This window comes from Watersipora subatra, chromosome 2, assembly GCF_963576615.1.
Source record: "Watersipora subatra chromosome 2, tzWatSuba1.1, whole genome shotgun sequence".
Classification (NCBI taxonomy): domain Eukaryota; kingdom Metazoa; phylum Bryozoa; class Gymnolaemata; order Cheilostomatida; family Watersiporidae; genus Watersipora; species Watersipora subatra.
In genome coordinates, this window is record NC_088709.1 from 8,791,696 (window position 1) to 8,808,825 (window position 17,130).

The following is a 17,130-nucleotide window of genomic DNA, read 5'->3' on the forward strand; positions in this document are numbered from 1 at the left end:
GAATGAGAAACCACAAATCACTGTATCTTACCATAATATTATAGGGCCTACATTTATTTATATACTTATTCAGATTGAACAGCACATTAACCACAGAATATTGCATAAAAATCGAAAGGAGAGACGTGAGATGGGAACAGCCATCCAATCCTATAAAAAGCTTATACAGAGTGGAAGAGAGCATACATCCCCGAGCTACAACGGAAAGATTGAGTATGTCACATAAACAATAACTTCATGGCTTGAGCTTACACTTTAATCTTTATATTTTATGCTTTTTACTTCATGTCAGTTTTAAATTTTATGTTTTATGCTTATTTTTACTTTATTATACATTGGCAATGTCAAAGAAATTCTCAGAAACTATCAAACTTATGAAAAACAGTCCTTTTAACAATGTCTTTACGGGATTTCATTTAATCATGGATTTTTCCAAAAAGCTGGCTTCTTGCAGCGATAATAATTGCAGCTTTAATAATTTTTCACAGCTAAAATAATTTTTTTTTAAATATGACATTTAAAAAATTAGAAAGAATAGAGCAAAATACATACTTCAGAGTTTTTCTAGAATTTTAAAGCTAAAAAAAGAGATACAGACACTTTTATAAATTTCATGCTAAGAAAATTTATTAAGTTTTTCAAATATCATGGGCTTCCCAAAAAGATGAGCTCAGAAGCTCCACCGCGGCTGATCAGTTGCGATATGTGTAGTCAGCAGTTGCACAAAAGTTTGTAAGATGCTAACAAGAAACCAATTAAAAATTATTATTCTCAAAGGGCTTGTACATGAAGAGCCTCTAAAAGTGATTAAATCATGAGCAGGCCAGGGAGGTCACATGGGTAAAATTGTGTACCCATTTTACCATTATTTTACCACTATTTTACCATCATTTTACCACCAAAAGCCTTGTCTCCTAACGGAAAGACAAAGCTTTTGGTGAGCACTATGATTATACTAATCATTTCTGATGACACCTTTTTCATCGCTCATTTTGACGAGGTATTTATTTATTGTACTGCCAACAATTTGAATGTTTTTTCTTTATTCGAATTATGCTCAAGTAGAGCTTATTATTGATAAATATACTTTATATAAAAGCCTGAGATAGGCCAATCTATTATTGATATGACGACAATATTCGAGTTTGCATACCGTATTTGAAATTGATCCAAGAGAGAGGCTATATACTGGTAATACAGCCATGGCTAACAATCATACTACAGAGGAACAGACATTGGTGCCCAAGCGAGGCAAGACAACTGCTGAACTGAGAGATAAGTATACAAACAATGAGGAGAAAACAACTTGTGTCAGAATTACAACTAGGGTATACAAATAGAAGTACCTTTCGACACTGGAACAAGTGTAAAAATGGGATATCAGACTACTTTTGGTCTGACTAAACGGAGAGAGAAGGTAGAAGCGATTCCTACTCAAAATAATACAATTGTCTGCATGCAAAGTATTGACCTTGACCGCAATATAACAATTGAACCTTACTAAAAAACAAAAATAGAAGTCCACGAAAACTCGAAAAAAAGCATCGTGTCTCATAGAGTTTGTAGAATTTCAAATAATATGTCATTTATGTGGCTCATGCAATTGGAAAAAGGATGTATAGAGTATATAGTAAAAGATATGACTCATAAAAGTGATCGTAGTCTAGTGGTTAGAGAATTCAGGTGCAAACCTGTGGTTGCAATCTTTGCAAGTTCGAGTCCAGCAGAATGCATAATTTTAATATCCAAGATTTTAATAGCTATAGCCAGACAGACGAACATATATCCTGACAGATAATGAAGACATGCTTTAAGAAATATATGTGTAACAAACTTGGTATATACATACATATATATAGAAAAATCTATACACCGACCTATATAAATATATTTATATATATATAAAATTGTTTCCTCACCCCGGATACCCCGTATGGGTGGTAAATTCTGCTCTAACTCGGGTCTCCTACCAGAGACCTGAGAGTTTGAGCACTCGCCTCAAGATCTTAGCTGTTCTCAGTAGCGCACTTTTCTGCAACTCACCTGAGTCGATTGTTCTTGGTATTTGGGCAAGCCACATTTTATGCGCCGGTGTTATTGCGCCCAGTGCCCCAATGACTACTGGGATTACAGTTGTTCTTACATTCCAGCATTTTTCAATCTCTTCTCCAAGAGGGAGATATTTCTCTACCTTTTCTTTTTCTTTGCTGGCTATATTGTAGTCATTGGGTACTGCTATATCTATTATAGCAGCCCTCTTGTTTTCCTTGTCTACCACCACTATATCTGGTTGGTTTGCTAGGACATGCTTGTCAGTTTGGATGTAGAAGTCCCAGAGGATCTTAGCGCGGTCATTTTCATTCACCTTACCAGGAGCTTCCCACCAGTGTTGTGGTTTATTCAGGCCATGCTCATCACATAGACTTCTATACACAACACCTGCGACATGATTATGCCGCTCAGTGTATGCGTTCCCTGCTAGCTGCCTGCATCCACTGATGATGTGTTGGATGGTCTCAGGTGCATCTTTGCACAGTCTGCATCTAGGATCGTCTCTAGTGTGATAGATTTTCGTTTGGAGTTGCCTTGTTGGGAGCACTTGCTCCTGGGCTGCCATGATTAGCGACTCTGTATTGGCCGTTAGGTTTCCTTTGTTCAGCCACATATATGTCTAGTGAAGATCGCCAACCTTAGATATTTGTTGGTGGTAAGCACCATGACGAGGTTTCGTGTGCCAGTCAATTTCCTCATCATCAGGGCGTAGGTCCGTTGTAAGAGCAGCCGATTGAAATTCAGCTAGCAACTTATCTGAAATGGCCATGGAGGCTGCATATGCTTTGATGCTTTGCTCCTTCTCTTTTACTGTCTGCCGTACACTTTTGAGTCCTCTACCGCCATCTTTCCTATCAAGATACAATCTAGTAGTATCAGATTTTGGGTGGAGTGCTCCATGCATGGTCAGCAGTTTACGAGTTGCTATATCTGTTTCTTTGATGGCTTCCTCAGTCCACTTTATTATGCCTGATGGATATCTTATTACTGGCAGTGCATAGGTATTTATTGCCATGATTTGGTTCTTGGCATTGAGCTGGCTCCGTAAGACCTGCCGAAGGCGTTTCTTGTATTCGGTAATGGCTTTGTGACGTACCTCGGCTTCGTGGTTGATGGTGCTTTGCATAATCCCCAAATACTTGTACCCTTCTTCTATATCTTTGATGGTACCATTTGGCATTCTTAGGCCATCTGTGAGCATAGAATGGCCTTTCTTAAGAATTAGCCTTCCACATTTCTCAATACCGAAGGTCATTCCGATGTCCTTGCGGTATACCTGAGTGAGGTGTATTAGCGAATCAATGTCCCTTTCTTTGTTAGCGTACAGCTTGATGTCATCCATGTAGAAGAGGTGGTTTATCTTGATGCCACTCTTAAACTGGTACCCATATTGAGTCTCCTCCAGCATATTGCTTAGAAGGTTTAGGCATATGCAGAAGAGCAGCGGTGATAAGGAGTCACCTTGATAGATGCCTCGCTTAATTTGTACACTCGCCAGCTTTTTGCCACTAGCCTCCAGTTCCGTCTTCCATTTGGTCATTGACATCTTGATGAATGCCACAAGAGCAGGGTGAACATTGTACATACTGAGGCACTCAAGTATCCAACTATGGGGAATTGAGTCATAGGCCTTTTTGTAGTCAATCCAAGCCATGGCAAGATTAGTTTGCCTTCTCCTGCTGTCTTGACAGACCGTCCGAGCCACCAGTAACTGATGTTTAGCTCCTCGGGTGTTGCGCCCAATTCCTTTCTGAGCACTGGTCATATAGTGACTCATGTGCTCTTCCAGTTTGTCTGCAACTATTCCTGAAAGCAGTTTCCAAGTGGTGGGCAAGCACGTTATTGGTTGATAGTTTTTGGGAATCGGCCCCTGCTTTGGATCTTTTATCAGAAGTACAGTTGGTCCTTTGGTCAGCCATTCCGGATGGTCACCTTGTTCTATTAGGCATTCCATCTGCTTAGCCATTCTAGTGTGAAGTGATGTCAATTTCTTTAACCAGAAGGCTTGAATCATGTCATGGCCAGGTGCTGCCCAGTTCTTCATACGCTGCACTCTGCACTTGATGTCCTCTTTGCTGATGGTGAGTCCTTGCTGAGCCACAGTGTGTTGATGGTTCTCTTTAAGCCTCTTCAGCCAATTTGCAGTGGTGTTATGAGTAGTCTCTTTCTCCCAGATGTCCTTCCAGAACTTTGAAGTGCTAGATCGGGGAGGCTCAGACATTGGCCTCTGCAGTTCACCTTTGAACTGGAAATACACTCTAGATGGATTATTGATGAACAGTTTGTTCATTCTCTTGTTATCCCGCTCTTTGGTGTACCGCTTCAGTCGTGCCGAGAGTGCTACTAGCTGCTGTTTGGCAGATTCTAGAGCTTTTAGAATCTACTAGAGCTACTAGCTTCTATTGTGGCTTCCCTTTTTGGACGCTCCAAACTGTGGTTAGATCTCTCACTGAGCCTACTAACTTTCTTGCGCAAGTCCTTGATCTTATTTTGTAGCCTCAGCTGCCAGGATGGAATGGCTTGAAGCCTTGTTGGCATTGGCTTAACATCCATAGATTAAGGCATTAGTCTCACTGATTGATCCAGTTGAGATCGACTCCAGTGCCATGTTAATGTTTTCTAACAGCTTCTTAGGTATGGCCTTGCTAATTCTTCGTAGTGGTACCCTGCTTCCATAATCATTAGCAGCTGACATCTTGTTGATGATATTTTCCGCAAGCTCTCTCACCCTTGGGTTAAAGTCCAAGTGCGTGTCTTCTTCAACCCTTGCGTCAACACATGATCGTGTATGCGTGATATGCACTCCTCGATGGTTGAGGTTACATGGGTGAACTGTTCCCTAATTTCATCTACCTCAAGTTCCGATATGAGGTGCCGCTTGATTATGTTACTCCTCTGAGCTACAAGTTGCTCAGCGGTTAGTGGCAATTCAGGGCGCATGTCTATCCACAGTTGCCGCATCCTTCCCATATAGCCCCATTTTTGAGGTTCACTCATAAAGTAGCAATGCATGAGGTCCGTGTTATCAGTCCAAGTCCATTTCATTCGTTTTGAACCAGTAGCCCATTTTTCACTGCCTTGTCCTGGTTCAGCTACAGGCAGCGCGGACCTTGTTTGACCGGACGACGTTCGAGCTGGCATGGCTTTGGTTATTGCACTCATCATAGAGGTTGTAGACATTATACAAGCAAGGGTCTTGTCCAAGGACCACCAGAAAATGCAGTTGATGGGGTTTGAACCGAGGACCTAATGATCACGGTCCCGATACCTTACCAACTGCGCTATCTGTCCTATATATATATATATATATATATATATACAGTCAAACATGGATAACTCGAACTTCAAGGGACTGAGCAAAAGTGTTCGAATTATCAGAGCATTCAAGTTATCAGAGCACTGTCACAAGTCCATATATTTACTTATTTATTAGTAGATACATGTACATATACAAACTATAATATAAATCAAAAGCACAAATGGCTTGTTTCAAATTAAATGCTTCTAATGTAAAGTTTAAAACGTTTTCATGAAAAAGTATAGAGATTTTTCTATCACTTGAGATTGGTTTGTTGTTTGAGGTGATGTTATTGCCAGGACGTTTTTCAGATTGACATTGGCAAAACTTGATCGTTGTTGAAATGCTCAAAAGAAAAGACATTTTTTTCTTTTGGGGTTTTACCCACGATCAATTTTGCCATTTTTTCTTGAAGTTTATGCAGATTACCTTACTTTACCTGGGATTCGTTCAGAGCAACACTCCGAGGCAGTTCAATTAGAAGTTTTACGAGGTTTTACGGTACATTCTATATCACTCACGCTTTTTTAATAGATACTTATTGAATGTACACACGTATTCTGTGTTTAGGTCAAACGATGAATAGTTTTTTGTAGCTCAGACAACGTATACTTTTAATTACAACATTTTTTAAGACGTTTTAAACATTCAACATTCCGACGTTGATTCAACACGGAATCAACGTCGGAAAACTATTCATCACGGGCTAGCCGAGTCACGTACTCAAGGATTTTCGCCACGCACATACAAAACAACATGCGATTGTTGTTTTGTATGTGCGTGGCAAAAATTCTTGCGCACCTGACCCGGCTAGCCCGTGCTATTCATCGTATCGCAGTATAAATCAAATTTCACCAAACTTTTAGAAAAGTCGTTGACAAAAATATTTTGCCGATGGTGGTAATAACGACGCTTATGAATTACGAAAAGATGAAGTTTACCTCTATGGCTTTGAATAAAGTGATTTTCTAAAGCGAAAACAACCGTTTCGGTAGCTGTTGGGCAAAAAAACAGTTCAAATTAACAGTGTTGAGTTCGAGTTATCTATAGCAATTTATCATTACGTGGGAACGGACCAAAGGAAATGTTCGAATTAACCATGTGTTCGAGCTATCCGTGGACGAGTTATCCATGTTTGACTGTATATATATATATATATATATATATATATAATCCTCTGCCCATATTGCTTAGAGGGTTATTTATTAACCCTCTAACCAATATGCTGGAGGAGACTCAATATGGGTACCAGTTTAAGAGTGGCACCAAGATAAACCACCTCTTCTACATGGATGACATCAAGCTGTACGCTAACAAAGAAAGGGACATTGATTCGCTAATACACCTCACTAAGGTATACAGCAAGGACATCGGAATGACCTTCGGTATTGAGAAATGTGGAAGGCTAATTCTTAAGAAAGGCCATTCTATGCTCACAGATGGCCTGAGAATGCCAAATGGTACCATCAAAGATATAGAAGAAGGGTACAAGTATTTGGGGATTATGCAAAGCAACATCAACCACGAAGCCGAGGTACGTCACAAAGCTATTACCAAATACAAGAAACGCCTTCGGCAGGTCTTACGGAGCCAGCTCAATGCCAAGAACCAAGTCATGGCAATAAATACCTGCGCACTGCCAGTAATAAGATATCCATCAGGAATAATAAAGTGGACTGAGGAAGCCATCAAAGAAACAGATATAGCAACTCGTAAACTGCTGACCATGCATGGAGCACTCCATCCAAAATCTGATACTACTAGATTGTATCTCGATAGGAAAGATGGCGGTAGAGGACTCAAAAGTGTACGGCAGACAGTAAAAGAGAAGGAGCAAAGCATCAAAGCATATGCAGCCTCCATGGCCATTTCAGATAAGTTGCTAGCTGAATTTCAATCGGCTGCTCTTACAATGGACCTACGCCCTGATGATGAGGAAATTGACAGGCACACGAAACCTCGTCATGGTGCTTACCGCCAACAAATATCTAAGGTTGGCGATCTTCACTAGACATATATGTGGCTGAACAAAGGAAACCTAATGGCCAATACAGAGTCGCTAATCATGGCAGCCCAGGAGCAAGTGCTCCCAACAAGGCAACTCCAAACAAAAATCTATCACACTAGAGACGATCCTAGATGCAGACTGTGCAAAGATGCACCTGAGACCATCCAACACATCATCAGTGGATGCAAGCAGCTAGCAGGAAACGCATACACTGAGCGGCATAATCATGTCGCAGGTGTTGTGTATAGAAGTCTATGTGATGAGTATGACCTTAATAAACCACAACACTGGTGGGAAGCTCCTGGTAAGGTCAATGAAAATGACCGCGCTAAAATCCTCTGGGACTTCTACATCCGAACTGACAAAGATGTCCTAGCAAACTAACCAGATATAGTGGTGGTAGACAAGGAGAACAAGAGGGCTACTATAATAGATATAGCAGTACCCAATGATTATAATATAGCCAGCAAAGGAAAAGAAAAGGTAGAGAAATATCTCCCTCTTGGAGAAGAGATTGAAAAATGCTGGAATGTAAGAACAACTGTAATCCCAATAGTCATTGGGGCACTGGGCGCAATAACACCGGCGCATAAAATGTGGCTTGCCCAAATACCAAGAACAATCGACTTAGGTGAGTTGCAAAAAAGTGCGCTATTGGGAACAGCTAAAATCTTGAAGCGAGTGCTCCAACTCCCAGGTCTCTGGTAGGAGACCCGAGTTAGAGCAGAGTTTACCACCCATACGGGGTATCCGGGGTGAGGGAGCAATTTTATATATATATATATATATATATATATACATATATATATATATATATATATATATATATATATGTGTGTGTGTGTGAGAGGTGCGGCACTATTAGCCTTTGTGCAAAGCTCATCACTTGTGTGATTTGAGCACTCTGGTGCCAGCACATTGGCTTTCTTAAAGTCTGTGAGGCAACCTAGTTGCTTCATGGCAGGAAGTCAACTCTCATTGGTAATGGGATTTGTGTCCCTTGCCTAAGCTCTGAGCTGCACTGGTGAGGCTTCAATAGCCGAAACAGTACTGTCTGTAGCATGATGTATATATATGGGTACATGTATATATATATATATATACATATATATACACTATATATATAGTGTGTATATACATGTATATAGTGTGTATGTAACAGACACACTATATATAGTGTGTCTGTTATAATGTCTGTGATGTCTGTGTCTGTTACACACGTCGTGTGTAACACACCTACGTGTGTTACACACTTACACACCTACGTGTGTATGTAGTTGTTTCATAGCAAGAAATCAACTCTCCTTGGAATTCTCACTTGTCTCCCTTGCTTTCTCTGTGCTGCACTGATGAGGTTTCGATGCCCACAACAGTACTGTCTGCAACATTAGTACTTGCTCCCTTACTATGGTTTGGTTGAGTGCTCTGCGAGAGGTGCGACACTATTAGCTTTAGTGCAAATAGTGATTTGAGCACTCTGGTGTCAGCACATTGACTTTCTTAGTCTGTGAGGCAACTTAGTTGTTTCATGGCAAAAAATCATCTCCCATTGGCCATTGGATTTGTGTTCCTTGCCTGCTCTAGAGGGCGGCTTGATTTGCTGAGGACAAATGATGATGTGAGGACACGAGGAACAATTGTGCCAGAGATACATAGCACCTTACTCCCTGCAAACCAGCCATCTGTCTAGAGACACTGAGTCCAATTACGCTACAATGATACGACACTTTACATCCTCCCAGACTGGTTGCCTTCCATGATGACAATGCTAGTCGGGCTAACCGAACTCCAATTCAGAACCTTGTTAGTATTGTATCGACTGATGATAATTCAGCCTTTCTATATGCCCTATCTGAAACTCACTCCAGCTCAACCGATACCTGAATTATCTCTCACCGTACAACAATCTTGTCAAACACAACAACCACCTGTTCATCTTAAAGATCATGTATTACAGAGTGTTGCCTGTCAGAATCTTGTATGACACTTTCCTAGGAGAGGGAGAAATGTTATGCGCTTATCATCTTGCCTTATTCATGTTATTTGAGTTACATTATTTTTTCATAGATACGCACTCATGCACTATTTAGGGCTTCCATATTGTAGAATAAAGGCCAATAAAGGCAATCACAAGACACAATTAAAACAATCATTTTATTTAACCTGACAGCCTTCAAACACATCTATTGACTTACACCTGTTGACTGTTTAGCAGCAGCACCTCAGAGTTTTACACAGACATCAAAACGTATAATTCTACCAGAAACACAAACCAGACACTGGTAGCAGCTACAAAACCTATCAAAGCTTAAACTATATGCAAATTTAGGCAAAACTCGTGCTTCGACTTGAGCTTTGAAAGGGTTATCTCGCCTTAAATTATCAAAATGTGGGCAGGAAAATGTAGCAAAATGTTGTTTTCTTTCAAATGGTGTACATTAGAGCTAGTAAATGCAAAACTAAAGCAAACGAAAAACACTTTTAGAAAGTGTTTTTAAATTGAGAAACGAGTTAGCTCAGACCAATGATGTCGATAGACAAGCAACGTTAATTGAAGAATGGGTTAATTCTCTTGTAGTTGAATTATCTCCAATTAAACAGTTACGAGTTCGTGGAGACTCTCCACCTTGGTTAAATTCTGATCTAAAAAAACTAGTTGCTATGAAAAATAGGTTTTACAAGAAAGTGGTCAGCTCCGATAGACCTAGGCAGTGTCTAAACAGTGGATGGGCACAATATAAAAAATTCCGAAATTTTGTTCAGCAAAACATCAAACAAGCAAAACGTGATTACTATAACAAACGTTTGAGCACTAATGCCAAGACATTTTACAGTGAAATAAACTCACTACTTAGAAAATCTAAAAAATGTGCTTCCAAAATTTTCCTAGACAATGACGGAATTACTGAAAAAGATCCAAAAAAGGTAGCTATGATTTTAAACAATTTTTTTTCAGATATATATAGCCCAGCAACTAATATTGCACTAACATCGTTACAAACATCTGAGCATAATTTTAAATTCAAATCTGTAACTGAAAGAGAAATCCAATCTGCCTTCAGAACCCTTAAACCAGGAAAACGAGGCGATGTCTTATCTATTCCTTCTGAAATATACATAAAGCATACATAAATTTCCTAACATTTACAAAAAAGCTATTGTCACGCCTCTATTTAAAAAAGGAAAACCTTTGAGCTGTAATAACTACAGACCCATATCTTCACTTCCCATTTTGTCTAAGATTGTTGAAAAGATTATATCTTTACAGATTGAATCATTTTTAGATACAAACCAAAAACTTTCAAGTAGACAATTCGGTTTTCGAAAGTGGACCTCAACATCACAAATGCTTCATTATATATTTGACATTATTGCTTGTCACCTTGATAAAAAGATTCACAATATGTAGCCTTGGTGTCTCTTGACATAAAGAAAGCATTTGACACGGTTGACCACTCCCTTCTAGTTGACAAACTTAGTTATTTCTTTTCATTTAGTTCATCAGCTACTAAATTAATTCAGTCTTATTTGACCAACCGAAGCCAGGCAATGAAAATTGGTAATACTCTGTCAGACTTCTTAGCTATTCGTAAAGGTGTCCCTCAAGGATCTATTTTAGGGCCTTTACTTTTTAACATGATGGTTAATGACATGCTAGATAAAAATCCAAACGCTTACTCCTATGCAGATGATACAGTAATTATTTCTTCAGCAAGTACTCAGATAGATTCTCAGATGCTATCAATAGAACAATTTAATAGAATGCAAAACTGGCACCTATCTAATGGGTTATCTCTATGTGTTGAAAAAACACGATTTATTATTTTCTCGAATCGAGCAGTTGATTATAATAGAACTTTGAAGCTATGCAACACTGAAATCCAAATTGAACACAATATAAAATTATTTGGGGTCACAATTGATGCAAATTTTGGTTTCAATACGCATATAAAATTAACAGTGACCAAAGCAAAACAATGTTTATATGCTCTTCGTAAGATTGACATCTTTTGTCTGTTGAAGATGCTAAATAAATATATACTTCAATAGTCCGAAGTCGTCTTGAATATTGTGCTACTTTGTTTATGTTTCTTGGTAAATGTCATTCAGACCAAATTGAGGCTTGCCAAAATAAAGCGGTGCGAATAATATGCAAAGCGCCTAAATCCTTCTCAGTAACTGATGGTCGTCGATTATTAGGCCTACATACTCTCGCCAGTCGGCGTTCTTTCTTTTACAGGCAGTTGATAGGCAAAGTGGAGGTAGCTACAGTGGCCAGTGCTCTATACAAATATATTCAACAGGATAGTGAGAGACACCAAATCTTAGACAGCCTAAGATCGCAATGCTCATTAATAACACCATCTATTAATAAGAACTATGGCAGACAATTTTTTAAATATAACGCTATCAAGATTATGAAAGAAGAGGTATTAGATCCTGTGAATGAGCTGTCATTTGATATTGATTAACTGGCTGTACTGTGACTACTGACCATTCTATATTTTATTTACTAACACTGATATACTAACAACATTGAATTAAAATTATTAAAAACCATCGGTTGTCACTTTACAACCATAGCTGACATAAGAATAGTAGAGTATTGTGTCACCCGCGTTAAAATTTTTTTAAAAATGACTATATATATGTATGTATATATGTATGTATATATATGTGTGTGTGTATGTATGTATGTATATGTGTATTGTGATGGAAACGTTATGTTGCCATCCCCTTTTTCTTTATATCATTTGGAGTTGTGCTCCCTTTTTCATTTGTGTAACCACGCCCCTAAAGGAGGCTGGCCTTTGCTACCTTATTTGCATAATTGAATGTATTTAAGGCAGAGCCTCGGCTCTTTTATGTTGTTCAAATATATGCATTGCATTTGGAACCATACTTCTTCTGTTACCTTGAGCGATAGCAGAACCACACTAAGCATATAGCTAACTCCAAAGACCTAGTCTATGGACTGTGCTGTGGTGATAAATTCATAGAAGCATCGTCGACCCCGTCGACCTCCGGTCGACCTTGTCGACCTGGTACAAAACCCACTCTGGGAGCTATCCATTGTGCAAGGTGGTTGATGTTGACCGGTGGTGTAAGTCGACCTAGTCGCCTCCGCGTGTTGGTCACGGGCAACCCGCACACAGCCCCTGTGAAGGGTGAATGCAGACCGGTAGAATAAGCCGACCTAGTCGCCTCTACGTGTTGGTCGCAGGATCCAACACAGTATGTATGTGTATGTATGTGTATGTATGTATGTATGTGTGTGTGTATATATATATGTATGTATATATATACTCAGCTCAATCAACAACCTTATTATCCTCTTATTGAAATCATATTATCCAGTATTATTGATAGTAGCCACTATCAATTTTATTCTCAATTATCATATTATACCACATTATATTAGCTTTAATTTTTAATTATGAGGTCAACAGAACACTATTTTTTCATGAAAACCTCAATAAATAATATTCACAACAACAACAACAACAACAACTTTTGTTCGTTAATTTTGTAGTCGTTTTATTAGACATTAAATAAATTATTGGGCGCAGCCTGTTTATTTGGAAACTAGCGTGCCTGCTCCGGTTTGGCTTGCGCGACTTTCCTACAAAGGGCATTGTCTACATCAGGCGTTCACTCTGACGTCCTAACGAGCCAAACATTTGCGTATGTTATTTTGTTGTAAAAGGTTCTCCAAAGGCCGAACAATTTTTAGCAATTGTTTTTCAGTAAGAAAAGGTAGGGAAACTAATGCTCGACAAGTTGGAAAACAAAATTAAAATTTATTTTTTTAACAATATTCGAAAACCCACATATCATTTTATTAGCGTGGGGGACATTGAATTACTTTTGCATTTCGTTCTACCCCTTTTTGAAACTTCTTGTCATTGATCTCCCTTTTTATATAACACAAAAACAATGACCAAAAATGCAACGAGTTTCACGTTTCCTTTTGGTAAGTTCATTCGTATGCATCTAAAAATGAGATGAACATGATATTAGGCATTGCAAATGCTTCTTAAATGGCATTACGAAGTTATATTATTGTTATTCAGCAATCTTTATTTTGGTGATGAATAGTTATATCTTACCATACGTTTTCCACAAGGTACCACAGCAAATAAACTAACTAAATAGCAGTGTAAAAAAGCAAAAAACTACTAAGTGGTGTAGCTAATATAATAGTGTAGGAACTGAAAGCATAAAATATGGAAAAGCAAGATTGAAGATTGATATGAGAATTGTTTAAACGAAAAGTAGACAAATAAAAGCTTTGCAAAAGTAGCTATGCATATCTATGACAACTAATTTCTAGTTATGAAAACAACTTATAATACAAACATGTTAAAGCAGGTGCTGTTGTATAAATCAATGTACTCACAAGTACTGATGTGAAGATGAAGAAGAACCTCTGTCTTTCGTTACACTTCCTTATATCCTCCCCCATACTGCCTTACACTAGCTAATCTACTAGCTAATCTACTACTATTTACCCACTAGCTTTATTCAGCTTTATGCACTCACCGTAATTACCAAGGCCACCTGTACTGCCTTGAGCTCAGACACCAATATAGCCTGAGCCTAACAAATCCCATAATACAACAAGTGCGGCTAGATGGTGAATGGTATTAGTCGTCAAAGGATAGTCAGTGTAGTTTGAGTTTTGTTTTAAAATATTGCAGAGGAGTACTTAAAGGAGCGCAAAAACTATGAAATGAATTTAGCGGATTACAATTGAGTTTGTATTGGTTTATGGCACAAAGTAATTTAAATCTATCCTGGTTTTGTGATCATGGCTTATGGTTTGAAAGCTGTAGCTTTCTGCAGCATGTTCTACCTAGTAATTAAGTAAATCTCCTACAACGATAATCTTCAATATCACGGACAATACGTTTTACAAGCGATAGCACTTATTATGACCCATACAAAAATTGTGTGCTGATGAGTGGCTAAAGAAAAAAGTAGATTTATCGCTCACAGAATCTTTCATATACGTTCAATATGCACCTCACGAATAAAGCACCCATTTGAATTTGAGCGTTTCAAAAATGATCTCGTTTAAACACTTACATCTCTGAACAAGACTTGTCTACAAAGACAAAAATGACATCCAATTGTAGCTCATGTTTAGCCTTATATTAGCCTCAATTTTATTTGAATGACCTCAGTGGTGTGATCACATCTTCAAAAGGATAGTAGCTGCTATCATGTAGGTTAAGGGTATGTACTTTACACCTTATAAATAAATATATATAATATATATTTGAAACCAGAATACGTCTTTAATACCGAACACTAACTCGACATTGCCATTGCGAGGGTTGCATTGACATTGACATCTACACTGAACCTTACAGCCTTAACTATCAATAATTAACCATCTGAGTGGGATTATACACAACAGAGATAAATTATGTAGTTCCACAGTCATAAAGCAGTCGAGGGGTGCACAAATAATTAATTATTTGTCCTGTGCAAGAGCCATCGTGTCAGGGAACTCTTTGAACTAACCACACAACAGTAGTAGCTGTTGCATACATTAGGCCCACATATTAGTCAGTAGCCTAATACCTACTCCTTGAGTTGCGAATGTACTCGTGATATCAGCATATGCAACAAAATTCTGTAAATGTTGGCTAGGTTATATTGATTTTCAGCTAAAATGTACTCCTTTGCTTTTTAAAGTGTTTTGCATTTTTTTACAAATATTTTTCATTTAAAAAAAACCATTATTAGGTAGGCTTGTTTAGTTTTTCAACTGCTGCTATAAAGTTTATCATAATAGGCTGCTGCTCATGTTCTGCTAAGTCTTTAGCGATACGTTTGTTTTATTTTACATTGAATCATGACATAATAAGATTACAGAAAAGTTAGGTGCAATGTGGCGCATATGCGCGATAGTATGGCTGTTCGAGGCGCAGAGCCTGAGTTAGCAGATGATATTGATTGTCAATGAAAAAAACATGGTTGTCTAAGCAATAGAAATCGGAGCAAATCTATCCCAGAGAGTCTAGCAAGTACTGCTTTAAAACTACTATTAGTTCTAGTGAACCCAATATCTTTTGGGGTCATGAGTGGAGAGCTAGAGTTTCTACATGTACAATCATGTACAAAGCTATTTCGCATATGAGTTTGAGGAAAGCACACTACTACAGACTTTTTAGATTTATTTCTTATGCTATGTTGATGATGTTTGGAGTAATTGTAATGTTTATCAACTCCGGCATTTTTATCACCATGCCGTTGAGAGATTTGTTAGTGTGATGTGGTATACTTTGAATGTCTACAGACTTATTTAAAAGAACAAGATCTTGTTCTTCTACTTTATTTTTGATAGCAGGCAAAGACTCCTTGATTAAGCTAAATTCAGATTTAAGTTCATCATTAGATCTAAAATTGTAAGCTATTCTCTTTGATATGCCGGTAAACTTTTCCTCGAGCTGAGTAATGCGATATGTAAAGCCTTGTCTATCTTGATAGCAGACAGTTTGGTAGAACATCATGGGTATATTAATAGCAGACTATTTTGTAAAAAAATGTCTATCGAGATGGCAGACTATAGCACTCCATATCTATATTTCTAACTGACCATATGATAGAATACCATGTCTATAGTGAGAGCTGATTATATGATAGAGCATCATGGCTATATTGATAACTGACTGTATGATAAAACATCATGTCTATATTGATAGCTGACTATATGGTAGAACATCATTTCTATGATGATAGCTGACTATATGATAGAACATCATGTTTATATTGATAACTGACTGTACGCTAGAACATCATGTCTGAATTGATAGCTGACTATATAATAAAGCACCATATCTATATTGATCACTAAGTGTACTATAAAACCCCATGTATCTATAATTAATAGCGGTCTATATGCTGGAACGCCATATATACATTGATCACTGAATGTATATTAGAACACCATGTCTCTATATTTACAGGCCGACTGTATGATAAAACACCTAGTTCTTATTGATAGCTGACTGTATTATAGAACATCATGCATATACTGAAATTCAATTATATGATAGCACATCATGCCTATACTGAGAACTGGCTATATAATAGATTGTCATGTATATATTGGTATCTGGCTGTATGATAGCACATCATGCATATATTGAAATCTGACTATATGATAGAACATGATGTCTATATTGATAGCTGACTATATGATTGAACACCATGTTTATATTGATAGCTGATTGTATGATAAAACATCATGTCTATATTGATAACTGACTGTATGGTAGAACGCCATGTCTATATTGATAGCTGACTATTTGGTAGAACATCATTTTTATAATGATAGCTGAATTTATGATAAAACATCATGCATATATTGGCAACTGACCATATGATAGAACACCATGTCTATATTGATGGCTGACTATATGGTAGAACATTATGTTTCTATTGATAACTGACTTTATGATTGAACACGATGATTATATTGATAGCTGACTATATGATAGAACACCATGTCTATATTGATAACTGACTGTATAATAGAACATCATGTTTATATTGATAGCTGACTGTATGATAGAACACCATTGTCTATATAGATAACTGACTATATGATAGAACACCGTGTCTATATTGATAGCTGACTATATGATAGAACATCATGTCTATATTGATGACTGACTGTATGATAGAAGATCATGTCTATATTGATAGCTGACTATATGATAGAACACCATGTTTATATTGATAGCTGACTGTATGATAG

General features: G+C 37.8%; 1 protein-coding gene across 1 annotated transcript in view; it reads left to right on the forward strand.

Annotated features, from left to right (window-relative positions):
* The first annotated feature begins 13,052 nt into the window (after nucleotides 1-13,052).
* The window catches only part of LOC137386776 (zinc finger protein 26-like), a 105,977-nt gene continuing 101,899 nt past the window's right edge, over nucleotides 13,053-17,130 (forward strand). Inside the window, exon 1 of the mRNA XM_068072919.1 lies at nucleotides 13,053-13,115. The gene's annotated coding sequence lies outside the window, so the exon portion shown is untranslated. The remainder of the gene's footprint in view (nucleotides 13,116-17,130) is intronic.